Source organism: Cryptomeria japonica, chromosome 6 (genome assembly GCF_030272615.1).
Source record: "Cryptomeria japonica chromosome 6, Sugi_1.0, whole genome shotgun sequence".
Taxonomy (NCBI): Eukaryota; Viridiplantae; Streptophyta; class Pinopsida; order Cupressales; family Cupressaceae; genus Cryptomeria; species Cryptomeria japonica.
The window spans coordinates 70679223-70686551 of record NC_081410.1 but is presented as its reverse complement, the minus strand read 5'-3'; positions in this window follow the sequence as shown (position 1 = coordinate 70686551).

Below are 7329 nucleotides of genomic sequence, written 5' to 3'. Positions count from 1 at the left end.
AAATTGGGTTTGTACACACCACTACCTGTACCATCCCATCCATGGGAAAGTGTGTCTATGGACTTTGTGGGAGGTTTACCTATGTCTAGGAAGGGACATGATTATTTGTATGCTGTTGTTGATCGATTCAGCAAAATGTGTATTCTAATGCCTTGTAAGAAACAGGTCACTGCTGAACTAACAGCTCATATGTACTTCCAATTTGTATGGGTTCATTTTGGGTTACCTACTTCTATTGTATCGGATCGAGATTCTCGATTCTTAGGGGAATTTTGGGCATCTTTGTGGGGACTCATGGACACCAAGCTAAAGAAGAGTACAACCTTCCATCCGTAGACTGACGGACAGACAGAGGTAGTCAACAGGACAGTTGTTCATCTGCTTAGAGGTTACTGTAGCAAGCATCCTAAGTTGTGGGATGAGAATCTTCATTATGTGCAACATGCTTACAACCATGCAGCACATTCTTCTACAAAGAGGTCTCCTTTTGAGACTTGCTTCGGCTATTTGCCAAAGACACCAATGGACTTTGCTTTTGGAAAGGACGATGTTATAGATGGATGCCATGATGCAGAAAGGGCTTTAAAGTTCATCCAGAAGGTCCAAGCAATCCATCAGGTAGTAGAAGCATAGTTGGAGCAGAGCCAAGCAAAATACAAGGCTCGCCATGACAAGCATCGCATAGATCATCATTTTCAGGTTGGTGACCGTGTTTGGTTACATATCAGCAAGGGAAGGATGGAAGGTGAAGGTAAGAAGCTTAAGCCTATCAGATATGGTCCCTTTGAGATCTTGGAAAAGATTGGTACCAATGCCTTTCGCCTTAATCTTCCTCCATATATGCAAATTTACTCAGTTGTAAATGTAGAAAATCTGAAGTTGTATGAGCCTCCAATGATATTTGAGGAAGAGGCTACTATTCAGATTCCTTCTGTTGATGATCTAGCACCTGAATACATGAATGTGTTACAAGAGGATGTCATCCTCGACAGAAATGTCAGATCTTCTAAAAGAGGTGGTGTTGAATACCTCAAAGTGGGACGTAAAGGGATGCACCCTGGTAAAGCAAGATGGATGGAGATTGGGAAGGTGAGGGAACTATACCCTCACCTACCTACTAAGTAATCAAGCTTTCGGAGGTCCAAAAGCTCTCCAATGGGGAGGATTGATCCGGGTGGATATGCTTTCCACCAAAAATAATTTTACAACAGTTACCAAAAAGTTTCCAAGTATAGATTCGAACCCGTGATCTCCATAGCTAAACCGTCCACCTTTGCCGCTACACCACATATGCAATTTACTATTATTTAGAAAGAAGTTTCTTTTAGCTAATAACAAACTACCCAAAGAGAGAATGGAGGCCGACGGGGGTTGAACCTTGACCATCATCCTCCCAAAATATTACATAACCGTTGCGCTATTTATAGTGCTTGAGATATTTTTGGGGTAATATTAATTTAACCAATATTCGATCCGCCTATCCTTAGTTAAATAAGGGTATATGGTTAAAACAACCCCTATTTATGGAGTAAAATCAAATCCATAAAACAGTAAAGGGTTTATTACGAAGATTCAATTAGTTGAAAGGGATTATCTTTGTAATTAGTGGTTATAGCCCTTTTTTGGCTAATTTCATGTATAAAAAGGGGTATTAGGCTTTTGGTAGGCATCCAAGTGATGAGAAGGAGATTATGAGCTTGAAAATTTGTTCATTATTCCTGCACATTGGAGAATAATGTTGCCATTGTGCTTGAAAGGAATATCTTGTAACACTTGTAATTGATTTTGGAGCTAATCGGATCGGTCCCCCTATTGGAGCAGGACCTGGAGACGTAGTCCGACCCACGGACAAACTTCGTTATCAATTGTGTTTTGTCTTCTATCTTTCTACTCTCTTTCTTTCAATTCATTACCTTTATTATGCTTTGTTCATTTAAGCATTATTATGTTAATTCGCTCAGATTAAAGCTTTGAATTAACTTGTGTGATATTGTTAAGCATTTGTCTGTAATTGTCATAGATCCTAATCAGATCACCCAACCATCATGTTTGTATCTTTCCCTTATGGTCCTTTTACCTTAAATCATATAACAATGTCCAGTCTCCTTCATTGAGTTCCTTTTTCTTAATGTACTAATCATGTCATTTTCTCCTTTATTTTTGAACAATTTTAGTGTCTTGAATTGCTTCCATCCGCATTTCATCAAGTGCATTTAACTTATATAAACGATCCTTTTGTGCTTGATTAAAATCAATTTCTAGTTTCACTATTGTTCTCAATGTTTTATATTCAAATTCAATAGGAATGACTCTACCTTTTTGCCATAGACAAGCTTATAGGGTGTAAACCTTGTTATTGTTTTCCATGTTGTCCTATATGCCCACATTGCTTCAAGCAACTTCGCAACCCAATCTCTTTTGTGCAATAACATTGTCTCAATCACAGTGGCATCAAACTCTCTATTGGTAACCTCAATATGTTTATTTGATTGTGAATGGTAAGATTTTGACCTCTTATGTCTGATCTCAAACTCTTTCACCAATTGTATAATTAAATTAAAAGTAAACTATGCACACTGATCTGCTACTATCTCCCTTGGAACTCCATACCTTGTAAATATCTCATCATACAAGAATTGAGCAACCTTAGTGTCTCTTGTAGTCATCAAAGCTTTCACTTCCACCCATTTGGTGAGATAGTCAATACATGCTCATATGTAAGATTTGTTGTTAGATGTTGGTTCTATTGGTCCAATAAAATCAATCCCCTATTTATCAAATGGTGTGATTCCTAACTGGGATTGAAGAGGAATTCCATCACTCCTAGGCTTGCCCATCATTTGACATCTATCGTGTGTCCTTATATACTAGATAGAATCTTAGTGTATGGTAGGCTAATAATATCCTGTGTTGAGCGTCTTAATGACTATCATTTTGGTTGCAAAATGTCCAACTCATGGCTCATCATGACATGCTTTAAGTATGTCAAATGTTTTATCATCCCTAAGGAATCTGTAAATAACATTGTCAGGCCCTGTATAAAATAGCTAACCAACTATCCATGAGTACGAAGAGATAAAATGGACCATCTACATATTTTATTTGGGTTACAAGTGTGGAATTGTTTGCCCAACAACCGAGTAATTAGCAATATTTGCATACGATGGGGTATAAACTAATAAGGCAAAGAGATGTTCATTCGAAAATCAGTCATCTACTACTAGATCTTTTGTGGAGGTTGTTAATCTTGAGAGAAAGTCTACTACTACATTAGCTTTCCCAAGCTTGTTAACAATTGTGATGTCAAACTCTTGTAACAAGGGTAGTCATCTAACAAATTGTCCACTTCCACTGGTTTGTTCATCTGCTACATGGTCAGTGTGAATGAAAAAAGAGGACCCAATGATATAATGCCTAAATTTGTTTATGACATAAACGACAGCAAGCATCTCTTTCTTTGTAACTGTATAGCTAATCTCATCACCATGCAGGTTCTTATGTAATAAATTACACATTGTAAATTACCTTCCTTTTGAACCAACATGGCTCCAACTACAAAGTCAAAAGCATATTTGTGTATATGGAAAAGAAGAGTCCAATTAGGTCCTCTAATTATTGGCACTTGAGTGAGAAATGACTTGAGTACTTCAAATAATTGTGTTGACAACTTGCAATCCACTCAAATTCTACTTCATTTGTGAGTAGTGTGAAAAGAGATGTAGCAATCTTGTTGATGTCCTTTATGAAACACATATAATAACCATCATTCCCAAGAAAGCTTCTAACATCTTTCTATTTTTGTGGTACTAGGAGCACCGAGATGTTTACAATCATGGCATGGTCAACCTGAATTCTATTAGCTGAGAAAAAATGTCCAAGCACAACTCCCTCTTTCATCATCATAAAACATTTATCATGACTAAGGGAGAGGTTATTGTCTTGACATCTCTAAAGTACTTTTTCCAAGTTTGTTAATGCCTCCTTAGAAGAGTTACCATTAGTTGTGAAATCATTCATGTAAATATCTATGGTATCATGGGCAAAGTCTAGGAAGATGCTCAAAACAACTCACTGAAAGGTAGCCAGTGCATTGCATAATCCAAAAGGCAATATTGAATAGGCATATGTTCCCCATGAGCATGTGAAGGTGGTCTTGTTTCGATCCTCGGGGGCTATCTTGATCTAATTATAGCCATTGAACCCATCTAAAAAAGATAAATACCTTGACCAACCAATGAATCCAAAACTTAGTCAATAAAAGGCAAGGAAAAGTGGTCTTTTCTCGTAGCTGCATTCAAATCTATATAATCTACACTCACCATTTCCCTCCCTTTTTAGCCATAATTACAAGGGGTGGCATCCATTCATTGTCTAAGATAAGGCATATAAACCCTACATTTAGAAGCTTTTGTACTTGAGCTCTTACTATGTCCCTAAGTACTAGATTCATTCTCTAATATGGTTATCTCACTAGTCTACAACATTCATAGATATATATATCCTATGCATACATAGGTCGGGATCTATGATTTTCATATCATTATACTCTCATGCAAATGCTAAAGTGTGATCTTGAAGCATCTACAATAGTTCAACATGTTGAGATCTAGTCAATTCATTGCTTATGTTGATTGTTTTACTTGGCGACAATTCTATAGGGCTAGCCACTGTCATGACTGAGGCGATGCATATCTTGGGCAAAGTCATTCAAAGATCGCATCACAACTTCACTTAAACAAATATTAAGGATTCATGGTGAAATCATTCTTTTATTTTTTATTTATACTGTGAATATCATGGTTGCTAGTATACAACTAATTGGTGAAGGATTTGAAGGTCACTTGTGTAGGACCAAATAGTGAATTTGCAAGAGATCGAGGTGACTATTTCAATGTCATATCTACAAATTTTGGTAACTATTACAGAAATTTCTTTGTCACCCCGAAGAAATAGTTTGAAATGACTTTCATAACACCATATTTTATATTTGTGTAGCTATCTCAATGTCATTCTTTGTATTTGTTGGGTAGGCTACTGAGCACCATACACAATAACATGGTTGTTGATTTGTTGTATTAATTGATTTAGATATGCAATTTCATAATTGTGTATAATTCTTTGAACTGGAAATAAATAATGTGGGCTGCTATGTTAATAGATCATATATGTTTCACACGGGTTTGTCTTTAATTAATGCAAATACATCTGATTTTAAAATCTCAAAAGAATTCAATTACAAAATTTTGAAATTTGTGAAGTGAGCATTTTATGTCAAATATTGCTTAACATCCCACTTAAGGATATTGCAATAGGTGGCATCCTCCATTGTAAAATACTTGATTGATTGGGACATTGACCATGTGAAGAACAAATGAGAGCATGGCCTAGAATGAATGAACAAAGATTTTTAATGACATCCAAGAGACCAAACAGTCTATGGGACCCAAAACTGAAAAAAATAGAATGACCACAAAAGAACCACCCAACCAACAACAAACATCAAACGACCACTAATCTTTGCTTATAAAGTTTCTTCTGCTATGAATTTTCACTAAGTAATCAGCCATCTTTACAATATGTTCCTCCTCGAACATGTAAGATTATGACAACAATAAAAAGACAAAAAACAAGATTGTGAAAACAATCTCTTGTTTTAGAAAAAAACTGTTTTTTACTTTCGAAAGGAAATTTTCAATTTCTTCGAAGGAATAAATTGGGTTTTATTCTATGTTGAGAGATTGATTTTATCTTCAAGAGGTTATAAATCTTTGTTCTCTTAAAGGCATTATTATTATGTTTTGTAAGAGAAATATTATAGAAGCTATGAAGCTTGCAGATGTAATCATTTTCCTAAACAATAAAAGTACCAATACTTGCCCTGTGGATGTTTCCTTGGCATATTGTCAAGGTTTTACCACGTAAATCTGTGCATTCTCATTTGCTCTTTTATTATTCTTTATTTTTCACTACTTCTTTGCATCTAATTTGCGTTGTAATTTAATTATTTTTGGGTTAATGCTTCTACATTCATAACAAGTGGTATTAGAGCAATTTGTTTTGCAGCAACCGTGTTATAATGTGGTGTTGATTTTGCAACATCAAATGGCGAAGGTTTCAAATACAAGATTTGAGGTGGAGAAATTTAATGGAAAGAATAATTTTGAGCTTTGGAAACTTAAAATGTGTGATTTGTTAGTGCAACAAGGTTTGCACAAAGCATTGGTAGGAAAATCAAAGAAACCTACAAATATGTCTGATGAGGACTGGGAAGATCTAGATATGAGAGCTCTTAGCACAATTCAGTTGTGTTTTGCAGATGAGGCTTTTTTCAATATTGTTGAAGAGGAAATAGCAACAGGCTTATGGAGCAGAACGAAGAGACTTTACATGACAAAATCCTTGACAAATCGGATCTGCTTGAAGAGGCGATTGTATAGTCTGCAAATGAAGCAATGTATAAAAATTGTTGATCATTTAAATATTTTCAATACTCTAATTTGTCAATTAGGTAGTATGGATACGAAAATTGAAGAGGGAGACAAGGCAGTAACATTGTTGTGTTCTTTGCCCGAATCTTGGAATCACTTAGTCACTTCTATTAGATTCTATTGTGGGAGCTTTGTTGTCTGAAGAGGTGCGCAAGAAGTCTAATAAAGAAACTTCCACACCAGAAGCAATGGTGGCTAGAGGTCAATCCACAGAAAAAGGAGAAAATATGAGAGGTACATCTAGATCCAAGTCAAGAGGCAAAAAGGGTAAGGGAAAATGTTGGTATTGTGGTAAATCAGGGCATCTCAAGAAAGATTGTTGGAAGAGGAAAGAGGATGATGATGGATCCGAAAAAAGGAAGAAAATCTGTTGAGACAAGTTCAGGTATGGTTAGTGAAGTATTATATGTTTGTAATATCTTACAACATCAAGATGCATGGATATTAGATTTTGGTGCTTCTAATCACATTTGTCCACATAGGAGTTGGTTTTCTACTTACCAATCTATTGATGGCGGTGTTGTTCTTATGGGAAATAATGCTTCTTGTAAGACTGTTGGGATTGGGAGTATTAGAATTAAGATGTTTGATGGTGTTGTAAAGACGTTAACAGATGTAAGACATGTACCGGAACTAAAAAAGAATTTAATTTCCTTGGGTGTTTTGAATTCTCATGGTTATAAATTCTCTTGCAAGGTGGAGTACTTAAAGTGTCAAAGGGCATTTTGGTGGTTATGAAGGCTACAAAAGTTGGAAACCTTTATAGGTTGAAAGGAAATACTGAGATAAATGAGGCTATGGTGGTATCTAAGGAAGCAACTAAATCTACTCGTTTATGGCA